Below are 21,294 nucleotides of genomic sequence, written 5' to 3'. Positions count from 1 at the left end.
CTCTGAGTGACCCTGAGCAAGTCACTTAACCTCCTTGTGCTTCGTCTTGCAGGTGAGATGTTATTGTAAGTGACTCTGCAACTGATGCAGAGTGGCAGGGATCAGGAACATATTGTATAGTGCCTCGGTCCAGGTGGAGAATGAGATGGGTCTTAACGGTATCATTTCATAGCATAATTTCTGTGTTTAGCCTATAGCAATAATAAAAAAATAAATAATAAAAAAAATGTTTATGTGCAATTATCCAAAATTAGGTAAGTCTTTTGTTATTTGTAATGCGTACATTAAATTGAATTGTTAACTCGTCCGAACAGGATAGGCTGCTTACTGGATGGAAAACATAAAAGGTTATGTTTGTAGCCTGTTCATTGTTTAAGTAGAGAAAATGGCAGGCTTTGGTGTGTGGGCTGTAAATCAAGATATATTGGAAGACGATCATCCCACTGTAAAACCAAATGTTTAAGAATTAAACATGAAATTAAACACCTAGAAGAAACAATAATAAACACATCTTGGCATTTATTTTGGAAACACAATTAAACTACTCACTGATTATAATTTAAACACGTAAATCATTTTTCTCCCAATATGAATACTTCCGAATGGATTATGCTTCACCTTGACTAAAAAAAAAAAAAAAAAAATGATTTTGAACAGGGATAAACTTTGCTGTGTTATAGGTAGGTAATTATGAACACACAAAAAACACCTAAAGCGCCATCACCAAAGAAAGAAAGACAGACAGAAAAAAACATTTACATTGTATCTTATTGTATCTCATTGTTTTTTGGTGAGCTGCATAGATATGTAACAGGAAAACTGTTTTAAACAAACATCAGTGTTATTAAAAGAATCATGAGCTCCATCTTTCGGATTTAGTGATAGTGTAGATGTATTATTGTATATATTGTGTGTGGATGAATTGTGCAGGTATTTTCAAACTGAAGGAATACATTAAAAAAATAAACACATACTTTTTACACCATTTAACAGTGAATTGTGGGCTATTTCAATGTAACTGTGTAGTGAGGTCTTGCAGTGCCATTTTCATTCAAATGAAAGTTTTAAATAAATAACTGGAACTTGCTGACGCTCCAGTGCCTTCTGCACTGGAAAGGAAACATCTGTTAACATTAGTGGATCTTTTTTTTTCTCAGCCAAAAGTAAAATATCATGAACTGTGACAAAAATTATATTTCTGGTGGTTACAGCTCTTTTTCAGGAAGGCATGTGCATATATAATCTATATAAAAATATAATAATTTTTTTTATCAAAAAGCGCACACGGCCCCTAACCTCTCACTCACGTACACTGCCCCTAACCTCTCACTCGTGTACACTACCCCTAACCTGTCACACGCTTACACTGCATCTAACCTGTCGCTCGTGTACACTGCCCCTAACCTCTCACTCGCGTACACTGCCCCTAACCTCTCACTCGCGTACACTACCACTAACCTGTCACACGCTTACACTGCCCCTAACCTGTCGCTTGTGTACACTGCCCCTAACCTCTCACTCGCGTACACGGTCCCTAACCTCTCACTCGCGCACACGGCCCCTAACCTCTCGCTCGCGTACACGGTCCCTAACCTCTCGTTCGTGTACACTGCCCCTAACTCACTCGCGTACACGGCCCCTAATACACGCCTCGCGTAGTCCCCTAACCTCTCACGTGCACACGCATGTACCAGGTAAATTCCCCTATCTCCCTAACCTCTCGCTCGTGCACACGGTCCCTAACCTCTCACTTATTTTAATGGCTGGAAATTACCGCCATCTTTTATGCCAGGGGCGTCATTTGCTATGGGGCGGGGAGCCTTTTGTTTGCCCCTCCCAGGCGATCTATATATAATCACATGATATGTGATATAATCATCACATATCAGATGGTTGAAGTTTTCTTCACAAACAAATAAAGTACATAATTATTTTCTAATCTAACCTGGTAATGGTTGCTATGTGATGTAATTGCTCACTCAGAGTCTCGAGGAGTCGGCAACATTCATTAATTTTTTATTGATAGTTTATCGCTGTCCAGTGATTATATCGAGAACACAGAATTACATTGCATTCTATTATTTTTAGAATAGTACAATATTATTGACTTCATGAAGAGTCAAAGGGAAATGTCTTGTTTGCCGCAGCAGCTGGTATATAGAAGCAATTAAACGACAGCAAGAAAGCAAGGAGTGATTGACTGAAGCAACTATTAATATTGCTTATGCCCAGGTAACATTATTTATGCATGTATGCTGTAAACAAAAGATACCATACATTTGAAAATGAGATTTAGGCTCATGTCTAGGGCTGTGCCGTGTGTTTTTGGTTTTCAATTTGACCCTATTTCAGTTTTTGATTCTTGTAATTTCTTTCAATTATGGTTTTCTCTAAAAAAAAAAAATATCATTCACAGCTCACCCTTTGCCTGGTCAGGGTGAATACAGCATTGTTTAAATTATCAATAGTATATGGTATTGCACTTCTCACAGAATATCATTTAAACACCAACAAAGCATGGAGGCACTAGTTTAACAATGAACAGGAATGCATTGCTGCTCTGTAACTCATTGTTGTCTTTTGCACAGCGGATTGGCAGATAATGATATTTAAGTTGACATACACTAGTATTAGATACATTCTGGTTGAAATTTACTGTTGAAATTATTGTTTTAAAATGTTACAGTGCTTAAATGTGCAGTTATTTGGAAATAAATGATTAGGTGATGTTATACATGAAAACAATGGATTTATTTTTCTAACACATTTTTCGCCATATGCAAATGTTGCTATTAGTTAGCTAAATTAAAAAAAAAAAAGTTATTTTTTAAATATTTTCGTGCAGTAGTAGTAGCTGAGTGATGTTTCTATGGTGAAGTATAAACGTAGTATAAACAGTGTTACATGGTGGGTGGTAATGACTTGTAAGACCACAGGCTATGGAATGCTGGCCCTATTGTAAACTAGAGGTGGGAGATAAGAGGTTGAATGACACTGCAATTTTCTACCTCGTCTGTTAAAATAATACAGCAAAAAAAAAAAAACAGATAAATGGAGAGGTCACATTAGAAAAGCAAATACTTGAAATGGGTTGTTTTGTTTACAAACAGGTCATAGAAGCAGTAAACCATGTTTCTACACATTAGACTAGTCTGCAGAGTAGATAATCAATAAATCATCCACCAGCTGCTGCAGATCTGCTTAGAACAACAGTCCTGTACTGAGCGGGTGCAGTAACTTGACAGCTACAAGGTGGATTACTTTTCAGAGCCATTCTTTATCCAAAAGTGTGCATCCTGCAGCTTATAACGCTGGAGAAAAAAATGAAATACTGTGTTCTTTGGTTGCTTCAAAAGCAAAATACATTTAGAGAAGGCAGTGACTTAGTGAAGGGTCCTTATACAGTCAAGTGTAGAACATGTGCAATTTACTGTTAACATGACCTCACCATGAATTAGCATATTCAAATTGAAGGAATTATCAGAGTGTGAAATAGTCATGAAATAATGAGGGAGAAATTATCTATTTGTTCTAAACAAAAGTGGGATTGCTGGGGTTGTTGCACAATGAATTATTGTACCAGAAGCTTTATTAATAAATTATTCTGTACATTAATGGAAGGTGTCGGGGGGAACTATACTGTTTCTGAATGTGTTTCAATTCATAGTAATTATATGGGAGGGTACAATTGCAGATGCACTTAAATGCCTTTCTTGTCTTGGGTGAGTGAATGGAATGCATAGTCCAAGAGTGCTTCTTTAAATCAATCGCATGAGAAAGTGGTGTTGCAATTCAAATAATAATAGTTGTTTAAGTCCAATCTGTATTTTGTTTAGTGAACTATAGATCGATGAAATACTACATATTATTTAGGTTGTCAAGTTTGATGTGGCACAAAAAAGTCATCATAACTTAAGGCGATAAATATAGATTAGAAAAAGAGGCTGTCCCTTGAAAGTTTTTACTAGCAGCATTAGTGTGAACCCAACATTGATATTTTTTCTAGGGACAGAATAATAATGGAGTACACCGCCCTTTCCTTCTTTTGCTTCTCCAGTCAAGAACAGAATGGATGGAATGGGCATGGAGACTGATCTACCCTCCCAACCCCTCGGATTCGAATCCTTCTAGGGCAGGTTTGAGGCACTGGTAGGACAGTGTGGGAACCTCACATTGCTGCTACTCACTTATTGACATGCTTTATTGCCTAAAATTCATGGCCTTGTTACTAATACCCCTGATCTCATATTGACCTATGACTTTGCAATCCATACAGGTGACGCCCAGATGTTAAAGGTTAGTCGTCTGGCCCCAAAAAGGCTGTTTCAAAGCTTGAACCCCCTTGACTCTTCGCTTCTATCCAGCCAGCATCACTTAAACATACAATTGTCATGCTTGAACCACAGGAGCTGCCCTAGCCTAGCCATTCCATTGTCATAAAGGCCTATTACACAAATGAGCAGCAAGCCAGCCTCCCAAAGTCAATAAGCAGAGGACAAATAACATGCAGACTGGAGCCTCAGATATCAATGAAAAATGTGTTGAAAAATGTTGAGGTTTAGCACAGTGGATCAGGTGTGCATGGGGGGGTACTCATTGATCTCACAGCACTACCTGCTCTCTAATTCAGCATACAGAGGGCATTCTGATAAGCGCAATGTGACATTTACAGTAAGTTTGCAAACAGCCATAATCTTTCATGTGTTTTCTCATGAGGGGTGCTTCGAGGAGATAGCACATTTTCTACAATTTCTGGAAGGCAGAATACATTTCTGGATCAGTACAGGTTTAATCATGTCAATCATTGGTAATATGGGTCAAATCCTTTGCTAGAGTAGACCAAAAAGACCAAAACTAAAGATCTGTTCCAGTCCAAGGCTTTGTTCCAATTCAGCCCTAAATTAGGTACTGTAAGTGAATCAGCTAGGTGTCAACTATTTAATTTGGAACCTGGTTGGAAAAAATGTCTGGACTGGAACCCCTGTAATATATAGTAGACTCAATACAATATACTGTAGTAGACTCAAGGGGACACAGCAATCTGAAATTTATTTTTATCGGATGGCTTGTATCGTCACATCAGGCCAGTTTACATGTATGGTTTGTTTCACATGACAATGTGCGTGAAACTTGCCATGGGAAAGCTTGTAAAAATTTCCCAAAAAACAGTCTCAGTATTTTAACATGAAAGTCTTAATTTCTTGTGAGATTCCAGGAAGTGTTTGTGAAATCAACACCCACTTACACATGCAAACACTGATTGCACATGTAAATGTTAATTAACTCATTCAATTGCCTGACATAAAGCCGCTGTAAAAGTCACACGGGAACACGGAAGTTATCATGGTCCAAAGATAGCAGCAGGTAAATTATTTGTATGTTTGCAGTATTTTCCTTATCAGATTGGTGTTGAGCGATAACCCAAATCTAGTCATGTCTTCTGAACAACCATGCATAATGCTAATTATAACATGGATCTAAATGTGTTTGTAAAGTTTACATGAAATTCATCGTGTCAGTTTGTATCGCTTGCTAAAAATATTTAATGAAGTTCATCGTGGGCTTGTGGATTCAGGTGGGTACAGCAGCTGTGCAGTAGTTGAGAATACACTTGGATATACCCATCCAAACCGTCAAAACGTCGCTAATATTATGTACTATAAAGAGGTAATGGAACTGTATTGAAGCGTCTGTGAAGAACCATACTCCCATGCAATTTCTCCTGGATTCATCCGAGCAAAACCAATGCCTATCCTGCACTTATGTCCATTGGACCGACGAGGACACACAGTTGTTCATAACAATTATAAGACACATGGATGTGATGAGGCAGATAGATCGCCCCAAACAGCGAAACAAGCCTGTCTAGCAACAAGTGGTTGATGAGCTCTCTAGGAAAGGGATTGTGCGCACAAGCGCACAAACTATGGACAAATTTAAAAACTTGAAGCAGTCCTACCGACAGAAACATGCAAGGCGATCGTGCACGGGAGAAGGAGGACAGGCCCAGTTCCAATTTTGGAATGAAATGTGCTGTCTGTTGGAACAGTAGCCAGTGGCATCTCAACAGCAGATGCAGCGTCATGCACCTCTCCTAATGAAGGTAACTGGGAAATGTAATGTCTTGTTTGCCATTTATACTCCCTATATCTATGGTTATCTGACCCAGTTTTTATAGTTTTTATTTGTGTTCATTCTCAAACATATCTCAAATATAAATGAAAACTTCATCTTAAACTGTAAGTTGTCTTGTCTGAAGTTTAATTATTTTATTTATTTTTTTATTTTAAAGGCCCAAGCACTAGTATCACTCCTCTAGCCCCCTCTGTTTGCTGAACAGGTGGAGGAATCTGTGCATTTTCAATTGATTAATTAGGCAAAACAGGTTGCAGTAATTAAGATATTAAGCCCCAGACCAATTATGTGTGAAAAGCTGTGTGGCTGACAATGGGTACAACTAAGTTTTCATCAAATCAGATCTTTAATAACTATACACTAAATTGACCTTCAGCATGGCTAATTTAAATCTGACCCCCCTCCCTGTCTCCTTTATTTGCATAGCGCTTGGGGAAAAGTAAGCGTTCCAAAGGGAAATGAGAGGCTTTACATGTAAACACAAAAAGGCACCATGTCCACGTTTATTTCATGAGGCACAAATGTCTCTGGAAAAGTCAAACACTCATGTAATATGACCTATTGAAGTCACATTAAGATTTAGAACATTCGAGCGAGGTAACCTCTAACACAAACTGTTAAGAAAAACCAAATAAACTGCAAATAAAATTAATGAAAAATTTAAAGATAATTAACTGAGGACAGAGACAATTAAAAAAAAAACCTTTGCAGACATTTGAATAATGAAACAATACCCCCCCCACTATATATATATATAGCATATATATATATATAATATATATATCATATATATATTATAGATATATAACACCACCCCATTTTTTCATTATTCAAATGTCTGCAAAGGTTTTTTTTATATGTGTGTGTGTGTGTGTGTGTGTGTGTGTGTGTGTGTGTGTGTGTGTGTGTGTGTGTGTGTTAAAAATATATATTTCATAGGTTGGTGTAAGATACATTCTCCTTTCCACCCCACTCAAGGTCACGTATAGAGTGCTGTATGATACAAGCTATATACTGGTGTCTGGCTCCAAAAATAGATGCCCACAAAGAGGAGTGACTTATGCACAGGTATACTACAGCAACTGACAGTGTTTGTTGTCAGTATTTATGTGTTTTGTGTGCATGGATTGCAGGTAACTAAATTTCCAACTCACACTTTTTCTTTAGTGATTGACTGGATGTCCAGCTAAAGTTTATAGTGGCAGTTAGATGATAAAGCAGTTTGGAGTGTTTTCTTTGTCTAAGGCAGGTCATTCATGCCCATCCTTTGATGGCGCTGAACTGATTGGTATCAAAGTTCACACAGGAAACTCTGGCAGTGATAAGATAATCCCATTCATTTATCAATCTTTTTTTTTCTTAACAGTTTGGCCAACTAAAACTAGAATTGTTATTGTAATTATTAAATTATTGTGGTGCCAACACAGTGTCTAAGTCAAGGCAAATAGTACTGCGGTGTGTGTTATAATAACACAATTAAATGATGGAACCGTGGAATTGTACTGTCCACACAGGTGACTTTCAAAAGCAGGCTGGTTAAACTGCCATTCAAAAGGATAATTGTAGCTTCATAGTATTTCTGAAGGTCACTCCTCAAAATGAAACCCAATATTTTATAGACACCAGTTATAACTATGAAAATGTTAACGATAAAGAATAAGAATTTGGCCACAACTGTTTCATCAAGGACATTTTCAGATAGCAGGATATAATGATCTAAACAGTGGCATATCTTAACCTAAAACTTGTAAAAATTGCTGATCTTTTTACATCATACACTTTTTAGGCCATACTTTGAAACAGCCCTGATAAGATCCCTCATTTTTTAAAAAAAGATGAAAGAAATGAGTTAAATGTTGTAGTAAAGAAGTGTCCTTTGTTCTACCTACCAGGTAAGTTTGCAATTGCGAGTTCATCACTATGCTGACCTTCAGTTCTCTTCTTAATGTGTTGTACAGGGTATTGATTTTCTTTAGCCAAATACTTGCAAGTAAAAAGTGAGCAAAAAAATTAAAAATAACTGCATGATCCTATCATTCTAATGCCGTCTTTGCTTTTGAGATACTGTCCTGGTATCCCTGGCCCAACTCCCATTCCCTCTGTAATCTAGCTGTAACTCATCTCTTCGGCAGTAGGCTGTTTGATGAAAGCTTTCGTAAAATGAAGTAAATCACAAAAGAGCAATGCAGTATTGTCATTGTATTATCCATGCATTTGGTACTGTAGGACACAGTGTGGGTATATTAGACTCATACTTGCTGAGTGGGTTCGCCCAACAGTTTAGGTTCATAAATGTTTTGTTTTTTTATTCATCCCCTTTGCTTATGGGCTGATGCTATACTTTCAACTTTCTGTTTTTATGTAAGATTATTTTTTTAGCCCAGCAACTCAGAAAAGCAGAGGTTTTTATTAAGTGCCAAAATGATACAGCATTTATTATTTTGCAACCCCATCCACCTTATGAGGTCCCAAATGAATAAAGTGCCTGTGCTAGAAGGTGGCTGAAATTCATTGTACAATATATAGTCTCTTGTGCCTTATAGTTCTCTTGTATTTCCCTACAGCATTGGAGCGAGTCAGGGCTGGAGCTGCTGCAGGGCCCCTTGCATTGTGTTCCTGTGTCAGTGCTATGAGAATGAAGCCCAGATGGTTCTGCTTCTCCTCCCTCCACTCATCGTGGTGTCTCCCGAATTCAGGCTGGAGTTCCCCAAGGGGTAGTGCATTCTTCAGGTCTGTAGCGGCTCTCTGGAATGCACTTCTACAGGGTGAGGGTGGAACTACTTTACTTTTTACCCCATGGTTAAATAAATGTACACATGTTTCTGTTTTCATTTGGGCTTAAGTTAGCACCATTACAGTTGAAGCTTTTCTGTGATTATAGTTGTCTGTTTAAAATAAAATAAAATAAGAAGTATGGTGTTCTTCAAAGTTGAATTGGCATTACTGGAGTGGCAACGAGAACTGCCCCAAATAAACCCACTAACATGCCTTAAACCTGCCCCAGAAGGATCACCCTTCAAATGGACAAGATAAATCAAGGAAGAATTGGGGTAGATTGTTTTGTAAATTCGTAACATGAATTGTCTTCCATTTAAGGCCAAGTGCAGACCACCAAACTCACTTCACTTGACCAAAACAGATATGACCCCAGATCTAGAAAGATTAAATGCTCATACTATACAGTGCATTTACCAACCTGGATACAAGGATTTTTTTTTTTCAAAAGTCCCAGGCAGGTTATTTAAAATGGAAGAGAATGAAAATTTGAAATCATGCTGTGTGCAATTTTAATACTACTACAGCACACCTTGCAGCTATTGGATAATTTCCTTCTTAACGTTGAATCCCTTCAATAAAATCTGGTTTATGATAACTATACTGCCAAACACCTCCATTTTCAGTAAGGTAAGTGCTTTCAAGACAGTGTATATGGGTAATTACATAAGACTGAACATTAACCAACTGTGACATAAAGCCTTCTCTTTAAAGAGAATATTTCCTAAGAATGAAGTTATAAAGTGGACCAATTTCTTGTCACGTTGCACAAATTGGTATCAATTTTATGAAAAGAACTCATTTTCTATGACGGTTGCAGTTATTCTTTTTTTTTTTCAAAGACTAACAAGCCAGCAGCTAGTCAATCTTTGACAAAGCTCCTGTTTTGTCCTCCAAAGAAATGAATGGTGATGATTTTCTTTGTGGCACCTTTCAAGCACCTCAGAATTCAAGGCCGACCTTCTGAGGCAGTGCAAGAAGGGTTCCAAGGCCTGGGCTTTGTTTCCCATGCCTGCATCTCCGAGGTTTATTCTGCGGGGGAGCAGTTTCGATCAGTCAGGTAGGTTGGGTTTCTGTTAACCTGACTGCATACCTTTGAGCCCTATTGCGCAATCGGCAGTGGAATTCTTGGCATTCCTGACATAGTCGCAGAGGCAGCAGTTTTAGAGAAAGCAAACAGCAATGACCTGCTGTGCGAACCGGATTTCTGCATTTACCTTCTGGTCAAAGGTCAGATCATTCATTACACGCACATAGCCACCTCCAAATTAGTCTGGACATACTTTTTTTTGGCCACTCCTTTGTTTCATTTGGGAAAGGGGATGGAGAATTTTTCTTTTCTTTTTACAACTTTTTTTTTACTGCTATTGAAAAGCTTTGCTCTGTGGTAGTTATTTCCTGGCTAGAGCTTTGAAGCTCTGCGTTCAGACCAGTGGCTTAAAGAATTCATTTGTATCTGGTCAGATAGACCAATGCCATTGTTAGAACACTGGAGCAGGGAGCTTTATTAAGTATGCCAAGAATGTCTCTAGTTTCTTATTTGTCAATGGCTTCTGTTAGGCTTTGAAAATGTGGTGGGGGTGGGGGGATTGAACTAGTGAGAAAATGCTATTCACAGATTTCAATCTGAGGTCTTTATTGTCTCTTGTTAGATGTTAAACTGAGCAGAAACAAGCTTATGTAAAAAAATAATCATGTAATACAGCTGTCACACACTAATTTGTACAATCATTTTTATGAACTTATGCTGGTATTTCTATATTTTTTTTGGCAGACGGTGACACGGAGTACTTACATACAAGGAAGTGAAAGAGCATATATAGCTTCCTCTTAATAGACAAACATGCAGTTCTGCTTATATTCTAATGGGGTCAGTATTCCTTTTGTGACTAGTGCCTACTGCCCTACTATATCTATCTATCTACAGGCTTTAAATTACCCAACGCTACCAGGGTTTCTTTTTACTACCCAGGTTTCAATTTATTCATTTGAGAATTTAAAGAAAATGTAGAGAATATGACAATACAGTTGTAAGCGCGAGTCTCTGACCAACAAAATAAAGACAACGTAAAAACTAGCCTTGTTTTCATTAAGCCCTTTTCTGCACTCTCAAGGATAGTTCATACACTACAGGGTGGTCCGTCAGCCCCATTGAGACTCACTCATGTGTGTTCGTGAGTTGCTTTGAGCTCCCTGTGAGATATTCGGATACAAACAATCCCAGTATAAAGCTAATTTGAATCATATGCAAAGTTTGAAATATGTGATTACACCGTACACAACATCGTAGGGACCTGTTAATTGCAAGATGATATTTCCTCATTTTATTTTCAATTTGTGTATTTTTTCAGTACTAATCAATAACGAGGAAACATCTAATTGAATTAGATAACTTAGCTGAACACTTTGTGTAAGTTTTTTTTTTTCTTTGCTGATCATAGCTGGGCATGAGGCTTGTTAATTTAACTGTGTATGCCTTTATTGCCTTGTACCATATGACAGAAATCACATGTGAGTGATAATAATTAAATCTCACTGCTGTTAATAATCATTTTAATTAACATTCAAACATCCATGGGACCATGGAACACAAAATTATGCAATATGGATCACAGACATGAAAAAAGCTTCAGTCCCAGGCAGTAAAGTACAAAAGCATTAGCAAGTGCATAAAATAACATGCACTGAGGTTAATGGGTCAGTGTTTAGTTTACCAGGAACTTCAGCAGAGAATATATATATATATATATATATATAACAATTAGCTTGAGTCAATATATATAGATATCTATATAATATATATATCTTATATATAGATATCTCTCTTATAGTTAACGCGATCTATAATAGAGAATAGATATATATAGATAGATATATATATAGATATATAGCTATATATATATATATTATATATCGAGTTTATATATATATATTCTATATATAGAAGATAATATATTAGTATTTCCATCCAAAATATATATATATATAACAAAACTAAAACAATATTTCCTTCCAAAACTGTTCATAGATTCCTTCTACGGACTAGCAGTAGCATTGCATTCAATAAAACAAAACAATATAGTTTAATAAAAAAAAAGAATAACTATGTCCTTTTTCTTTTTGGGTTTTCTTTTGTATCGAGAGAAACAAACACTATGGACTTAAACCATTCTTGACCACTGTAGACAGCTACAATTTCCTTCTGCCTCCCGCATTGTACACGTTTACCTTTACCTGCCTTTTTTTCTAAAATTCCGACCCTCCCCCCAAATGAAAAAGGAAAATTTCTAAAATGTAAAGAGGCATACAGCAGATTTTCCAAAGGGGCAAAATAAGAACTAGGTCGCAAAGTGATTTTTAAAAGCTGATTTGGGTCACTATAAGTATATGGCTTTCAAAAGGTTTAGATGAAATGAGTCGTGTTTTCACTTGTTGACGCTTTAACAATATAAATCAAGTGATGTGGTTACATTAATCAGGCTTTAAAAATAATGTTGTGACCTAGTTCTTATTTTGCCCTTTTTGAAAATCATGCTGATACTGTGCACATTTGAGACAGCACAGGTTTTGAAATTGGCCCTCAAAGTGAAATAAATGAATATGTAAATTGAGCCTGATTCATACATTTTATCGTGCATACTGATAGTAGGACTAGGGACGGATCTTTCTCAGGGGGTAGAGGGCGTGGGGCATTTGGTACTGTACATTAGCAGGAAGCTGCTTGCATGAGAGACTCAGAGACCAGGTATGCTGTAATAGATTACAAAATGCATAGTCATCATAAAAAAACAAAATTAACCAAAAGCAAGCTTCTACGTGCCTCTGTTCCTGTGTGTGCAGTTTTTGTAGCATGTGCTAAACAAATGGCGACCTCACAGGGACCCCAGTTCTGCTGGGATCCCTAATCTATACTGTAATTTACATATAGTTTAATCCGGCCCTGATCGTAATGTACTCTGGGAATGTAATTTATTGGTGACCACTGCCCACTGTTAATAACACATTTAAAACTACAAATCCCACACCCCACAAATTTCACTGATTTATCAGTGCGATGGCTACTCGTTTCCAGACAGTTTGAAATCTTGTCAAACCAAGATGAGGAAAATAAGAAATTATTTTCATGTGATTGGAGAAGTTTCAAAGAAAACCACGATGAACAAAATTCAGATATGTTGGCGTCTTTACAAGAAATGAGCAATGAAGGTATTATTATTATTATTATTATTATTATTATTATTATTATTTATTATTTATAATACTTTCAGTTATTAGATTGTTAAAGTTACAAATGTTTTCAGTACTGAAAAAGTTTACACGAGTCTACAGATCCGAAGGGACTAAATGATTGTACTATATAGTATTTAAATATGTATCATGCACTTAAAACATTCATATACGTGATTTTTTTGTATTTTATGTTAATCATTACCTAAAAATTAAAATAAATTAGTAATGGATATTTTTCAAACCCATGGACCTATAAAAAGTACCAAATTTTCTAAGGTTTAAAAGATTTTCACGGCTGGAAATATATATATATATTATATATATATATATATATATATATATATATATATAATATATATCTATATATATATATGTGTGTGTGTGTGTGTGTGTGTGTGTGTGTGTGTGTGTGTGTGTGTGTGTGTCATGCATATCATATATATATATATACTGATATATCTATATATATATATATATATATGTATATATCCCACATACTATACAGCAAATATTAAAATAAAGTTTATGTTTACAATATATTTAAATTTTAATATTAACGTGGTGAAATTGTATTATTATTATCATTTGGTATATATATTATTTATTTTATTTTGTACTTGTGGAGGCTGCAGAGTTAATATCTATAAGGGGGCACAGAATAATAGTTAATCTAACCCTTTGGTAAGGAAGTATTAGGCTTCATTGATTTCCAGGAAGGAGAGTTTATTAGTAATGGAGATTGCCCATTAACAGGTAGTGTTTTGTCAGCTTTGCTACTGTTTAATAAACTCAGCATTCATTGATCAGGAGTTTGCATAATCTATTTGCTTTATTATACCTATGCTTAACTATGTTTTAGCACAGTTTCTTTTTCAGGTTTAAGTGGACTAACATAAAAAACATTTTATAATATGAAAGTAATGAATATATATGATTATATATATATATATATATATATATATATATATATATATATGTTTGTTCTTTTTATTTATTTTTTTTGGTTTGTGGGTTTCTTTACTTTGAGATACATGGCTACTGTTCTGATCCATAATGGGGTTACTAAATAAAGTACACCGGGGGTCCAAATTTTGGATCTAAAACATAGTCCTCGACCTCCCTCTGGATGAAAGAGGAAGCCATGCAAAGTTTGGTTGCACTGGCTCCTGCGGGGTCCAAATGCACAAAAGAACAGACAGATAGACAACATTTCTTCTTTATATACTGTATTAAGATAAGAAATAATCAGAGAATCCTTGACTCAAGTGGTGAGCTTATGGCTTTGCAGCACAAATGCGCGACACATTCTTGTGCCTGATAACCAGGTCGGCCTCATCAGAAGGATTCAGTTACTGCTGTGGTTCACACACACATCATTTCCTACAAAGATCAGCCGCCCTTCCCCAGTGGCAATAGGTTTCACTTGACTACCTCAAAGTAAACATGGACCATTCATTTTTTCTCACGATTTTCACACAAGGGAAAGAGTAAAGCTGTAAGGTTAATCAACAGAAGCCATTGGAAAGGTCAGCAGTTTTAATTGAAGGCTCTTCTTTGTAGGGCAGTCTGTTTGGGTTGTACCGGGAGTAATTCTAAATGAGGTTTTAGTTTTTCCATTCATGTTACCACATCTTTGAGCTTGTTTAAATCCCAGCAGGGTTGGGTTGGCAACAACTAGAACAACAATGCTGCAGAGTGTTTATTATTTCATTTATAAAGCATTGCGTCTATACCTTAGAAACACTCCATTACAAATATAAGGTCAAACTTATTAGAAATAAAATCAATATCTAACCGTTTCAGCTGGAGCCATCATTAATGTACTCTGGTGCCATTATCTGAAATGTTTGTATACACTGATGAAGGCACTGGCTTGTGTGCTTGATTTAGCGGCAGATTAAATGTTGATATATTTCGCTGGTGGTTGACTGGAAAGCATTTCCCACCAACGTGTGGAATAATCCACTTGTTGCCGCGATGCTGCATACTTGCCAACATTTTGAAACTGTTCAGTGGGATGCTGATCATATATATTATCATACAATAGTCGTATCCCCCAATTAATTCAGAACGATATGATAATGAAATATCACTTGCCAAAAGAGACTACACAAAGATTGTAATACAATACATACCTTTGTGTTTGTTTTCCTGGTCTGATGTCACCACGCAATCTTGTGACAACGACCCAACAGCAAAATGAAATCAAAATGTTAAAAAAACAGCAACACAGTTTTCAGAATTAAAACATTATCCAAAATCAGTATTCAGAATTCCAGAATATAGTGCTCAATAAGGCCATAATGTCACAGTTCACTTGCAAATGAAAATGCAAAAAAACAACTAAAGATCACAATTTAAAAAAATAAAAATACATCACAGTATCTAAAAATGTGATTTACTGTTACATTACCCTAGCTTGTCTCTTTGCTTTGTTTTGGCTGCATTTTAACTGCACAAGGCCTCACTATTTACCGCAAAACCCCCTCCACAAAAAACAGTAAAATATAAAGCAAAGTACAGTAAAATACAACAAAGATATAATTAAAGATAAAGTATAAAGAAATTGTCACTGTCATGCATATTCATGAGCAGTCAAGACTGGGGCGTGGTTTGGTAATGGAGGTCAATCGTAATTTTAGATTTTAATAAAATAAACAATGGCTTTTGCAAACAGTTTTCATTTAACTTAAACATATCTAATATGAAAACACTCCAAAAAAATGTTTTTAAATGTTTAGAAAGGCTTTTTAATGCACTAGAATTAGCTTCTTGTTTGGCAGGCGGCCATCTTTTTTTAAGCGCCTGTCAGTCCTAAGCTTTCATAATAAAGATCGTCCATTTATTTTTAATAAATCAGTTACAAGTTTAAAAAAAAAAAAAAAAAAAAAAAAAAAACTTTACTCCAAAGTGATTGGCAGTTTAAAATGGGAAGATCTAAGTTTCATGCAAAAAAGCAGTCCTCCCTGTCTGACATGTGGGGTGTTGTCATCGTGTAGGCGTGGCACCGATGCTGCCACAGGTGAGCCGCGTCAACTGTGCACTAAGTCCATCCAGCAAATATGTAAATGAATCATTTTTAAAGCATTGTGATTTATCAACCTGAATAAGGTTGATAAAAGACTGAATAAAAACCGCCAGGCAGCAGTGAAAACATCTGTGCGTCACTTAATCCAATCCCTCTATCTCCAAGGCCACAAAATGTTGGTTAATAATTAAAAAACATATGTTGACATGACACTTAGACCTACCAATCATGTAGTTTTTGTGTTGTTTGTAGGTGGTTATGGTGTTAAAAAAGCACCCCAAATATTTAAATTTAGTTTTTTTTAATGTTCTGATTGGAGGATTTCTTTAGGACAAAGGGGATTAAAAGGTCAAAGGGTACTGTGTACTTTTTAAAAAGTTTTGAGTGTGTACTATCTTTTTCCTTTTGTGACCAGTCCAAAATAAAAAGCATACCCCTCGGTAACACAGAATATGACACAATGGCTAAGTCTGAAAGTAGGGTTGGCGAACACAGCGTGGGCGACTTTGGCTCCTATGGGAGTGCGCATCACGAATACAGACACTTTGAAATTGTTGTAAGATTATCAGAGTTATCATGAATCAAAATATATAACTATATATTCAAATACAATCATATCACCTACGAGTGCATATCTAAATTTTGAGTTGATTTTGTTTTACTAAGGTCTAAAATCGCAACACAACGAAACGTGCCGTATTAAAAAATATAATTTCTCAAAATATAAAACCAACCCCACGAAATAAGATTTTTATTTTATTTTATTTAAACATTAGTCTTGATTACAAACTGCACTCAAAATACTTCCAAACATAGATTCACTTCATTCATTTGTTAAGAGATGTAATTTTATTAAAAATATATAACATATGTCAGAAAAAATGCTTGTCATGAATGTTTTTACCCCTTTAGACTGGATACCATACCATGCCTACTAAAGCATGAACACAGAGTGGACCAATAAAGCGCCAGATCGGCAGAGAATAAAACCTGCCCCAGTGTCAATCTTTCTGGTGCACCAATTAGAAAAACTACTTGGACACAATTGCCAAACCCTTTTCTTTTCATAACATCTGCCATTACTATGGCACTACAGCAGTTGGATACACAGTGTACTGCTGCATATCATGATAAATTACTAAATGAATATATTAAAAAATATGTGTTTAGTGAAATTTGACACGTGACCGGTTTTACGTCTAGCATATTATTCAACGTTGAACCACTTTTTAGTCTGTATGTTTAAACATTTAAAATCCATATATAATATATATATATATATATATATATATATATATATATATATATATATATATATATAAAAACAAACAGCAGCTAATTGAGCAGAGCAAATACAACATTTTTACGTTTCATGTGTTTGCATTTAAAAATAAATGGCTCTGGTACATGTAAAATTAAGCACAGGAAGGGGGTAGTGGTTTGTATTTATTTTTTATATATCTACAATAACCCCCGCACACACACTCCCCCATCAACCCACACACCAAGTGCTAGATGGAGCAAGTCCAGATCCCCTTATGGCTGAGTTTAAATCTATGTATCTGTGTACACTGACCCACCACCCTACAGTTACTTTTTGTTCCCCAAAAAAGGTGTATTTTTCCTTGAGGACAGATACTGACAGAAATAGAATACAGAATAATAAAACATTATTCTACACCATATTAGCAGAGTACATTGCATAGCATACTGCATGCTGTTTTTATTTGCCAGCCTATAATCTCAATTTATATGCTAATTTAAATGCACAGTACTCCAAGTAATTCAGCAGTTGTACTGTTTGTCACTCTATGCTAAAATATATGTTGCCTAATCCTATGTTTCATAAAAAATAACTAAAGAAATAAGTTGTGGGTATAAACCGATTTACAATATTTATTTTCATAATAGCATATCATATAGAAATGTTTTAATTTACAGTATACATACACGCTTATATTCATTTGTGTTAGCTGGAGACGAATGTAGTCGTGTACAGCATGTGAACAGGTTCTGAACACTCCTGCAGTGTGACACCCTGAAAAAAAGACGTCAGATAACAGACTGGAAATGTGAACCCAATAAGTTCTGGCCCCTTTATTAGGACCTGTACCTGATATTAGTCTAGGACACCGTTTTCCCTGATCACAGCCTTGACATAACATGACATTGATTCCACAAGGTGCTGGAAGGTCTCTTGAGGGATGTTCATTCATTCAGTCATTTATAAAATATTTCATGCAATTTATTCCAAACATGCTCAATTGGATTGAAATGTAGTCTTGAAAATAGTCATCTGCATCAGGTATTGATAAACTTCATCAGCTTTTCCATCTTTCCTAAATGTTGCTGATAACTGGACAAAATACAAAGTCTACAACATAATAATTCTACATTATTTAATACCAAATAATAACAACAATGTAATATGTCAAATGCTTAATATAATAGTTGAATTAGCTTGTGCACACCAAAACAACAAACAGAGCCAGGTTTAGACCATTGTTATAAATAAAAATCTTGCCAAAGTAGAAGGTAACACAGATAATTTTGTATTGTGCTGAGCAGGTCACACAGGATTTTGCAGCCTTCAACAAACAAGCATGTTTAATGTAGAATGGTTTATAGTGGCCTTTGCCTACGTTTAATCTTTAATGTCAAAACTACACTGCCCCCTGTAGTTCAATTCTTAAAACAAGTAACTGCATCCTACGTTGTGTAACACGTGTGTTCCAAAGGTCCACATTTTAGTTATTTTTTTCTGTTACGCTTATTGTATGCTATTTCTTTGTGGAAACATAACTGTTTGCATGTCTTTATACACATATATTGTGATTATTGATTGTTGCATTTTGCTCAAAGAAGAAATGTTTTTAGGGGATTCATACACAAATTGTTAGGGGCTGCATTTTGTTAACCCTAATATAATCCCCGGTAGTTTAGATGTTACTTGTTCATTTGTTGTACTATGTAAGAATGCATGCAAATGTAAAACAGCAATATGTTTCAAACAGGTATTACTAAAATGTGAAATATTAACATGGATGAATATGTAACATTTTAAAACATCATACTTGTTATAGATCGTATTCTTTTGAATTACTCAAAGCAGTGCAGCAGTCTTTAGCTTTAGTCCTACTCTACTTTGCTTAGCAAAACTATTTAGCACATTAAACAAAACTAAAACAAAACAATGAAACATTTACGCAATTAATGAAAAGAAGCTTGTCAGCTTGTCAATATTATACTGTATATTAATGTAAATTGCTTATCTTTCTTGACTCATAACAATTCACTGGATGCAATCTCAAATACACATTGCTTTGAAAGCAAGCAAGATCTCTGTTTAAATAACTGTAAATGTGATTGTCCTGATATGTGACAGAATTCCAACATCCTTAGTTGCAGTTCCAGTACAACAGAATGAACTCCAAACAATTTAAACCCTTGTTCGATATGGACCATTCCGTGAATTCATTTGAAACACGTCTGTCAGTGCAAAGGGATGAATAGAATAAAATTAAAAAAAAAAACATGCAAACATATAGTACCTATTAACAAAGTTTATTTGTGCCAGAAACTTGATCCTGCCCATTTGCTTGTGGAATGTGGCCAGAGACACTATCAAGTGACCACCTTGTCATAAATTCAAGAAGCTGTTACATTCCCACTGTCACAGCCCATTAACCTCCAAGAACAGTCATGGGAACTAATTCGACAGGACCAACCACAGAATGAACTTCTCCTGTGCCCACATCACATCCTCCTGTAGGCAGACTGGAAGGGTTGTTTATCGTTATCACCTGTTAGATGATAATGTTTCTAAACTAAGAGCCGTTCGCCTTTGAATATGGAAGAAGATAGGGAGGGAGTGAAGGCACTGGAAGATTTGAAATACTTACTGGATTTGTTTTTTATTGTTAGAAATAAATCAAGATAAAGATTTTAAATCTGTGACTCCCACCCCTCTCCTTCCCAGTTATAGAACACACTTTTGTTTTAAATAATAATAATAATAATATCTTTATTTTTATATAGTGCCTTTCATAGTGAACCAATATCACAAAGCAATCTACAGACTATAAATTTACATATTATATGCATAGTCACCTACAATAGGACATTGATTTAACATCTCATCTGCAGGATGGAGCACAAGGAGGTTAAGTGACTTGCTCAGGGTCACACAGTGAGTCAGTCAGTGGAAGATTGGAATAATACCAGTAAAAGTAATCAGCTTTAGTTCATTTTAAGTAAGTAGCTTGAAGTACATTTGTGTACTGTACCCTTACCTTTTTAATTATTCTGAGCGGTTCTTTTCACACTTACTTTGGAAATACGTTATCAGTTTCCTGCCATATACAAGCACAACTGTAATTTAGGCTAGCTCACCCAATGTGTCTTTAGATTAGTGCTAGACAAAAGAAAGAAAAAACAAAAAGAAACCCTGATCCAAAGATATAAAATTAAATTTGAAGCTGCTTACTCTTTAGAGAAGACTTTTCCAAACAGGCATCAAGCAGGAAATGCTGATCTTTATTGTAATCTTAACATACATAAAGCTACAAATGTACGATAATTAAAATAAGGTTTCCTACTGATCCCTTACGTTTGTATGACCTTGGACAGAGTTCTGTTGCTCTAATATTTAGTTTTGTCTTTTTTTTTTTTTTTATTATTATTTTTTATAATTTTCTTTATTGTTCGATCTAACTGGCTGCTGTCTTGCTTTTAATATTTTCTCATGCTTTTGTTTTGGTTTTGTTTCCTGGACTTGAGAAATCATGTGATATTGATCCCCTTTCAGCTAAGCTGATCCCACCAGCTTATTTTACCATGAAACAGGGCTTACAATATATCGACATGCTATATATCGACAGTGATAAATAATGACTGGTGGTGTAGGTGTGTTAATGGTTGGATTTTTTAAAACAATTATCAGCAATAAAGTATACTAAAGAAATGCATTCTTTTAAAAAGTAGCCTTGCTGAGAGGCAAGATGTCATTTTCAGGGATTTCATTCCATTTAAAGGGGTAATGGAGCTGAAGACTTGTTTGAGAGTTTCTTTATAAAAGTTTACCATAGTAAAAACATAGCAAAGTGTACTAAAGCATAGTCAGAGTA

At 35.6% G+C, this 21,294-nt stretch overlaps 1 long non-coding RNA gene across 2 annotated transcripts; it reads left to right on the top strand.

Annotated features, from left to right (window-relative positions):
• The first annotated feature begins 3,792 nt into the window (after positions 1 to 3,792).
• Positions 3,793 to 11,055, top strand: LOC121320917. Of its 2 annotated transcripts, XR_005950890.1 has the most exons (4): positions 3,793 to 6,103; positions 7,114 to 7,203; positions 8,700 to 9,970; positions 10,685 to 11,055. It is a non-coding gene; the product is annotated as an uncharacterized LOC121320917 (long non-coding RNA). The 2 variants fall into 2 exon arrangements; XR_005950891.1 differs by lacking the exon at positions 3,793 to 6,103 and having other exon boundaries at positions 7,063 to 7,203.
• The last annotated feature ends 10,239 nt before the right edge of the window (positions 11,056 to 21,294 follow it).

Source organism: Polyodon spathula, chromosome 9, assembly GCF_017654505.1.
Source record: "Polyodon spathula isolate WHYD16114869_AA chromosome 9, ASM1765450v1, whole genome shotgun sequence".
NCBI lineage: Eukaryota > Metazoa > Chordata > Actinopteri > Acipenseriformes > Polyodontidae > Polyodon > Polyodon spathula.
This window is presented reverse-complemented; position numbering and strand designations above follow the sequence as displayed.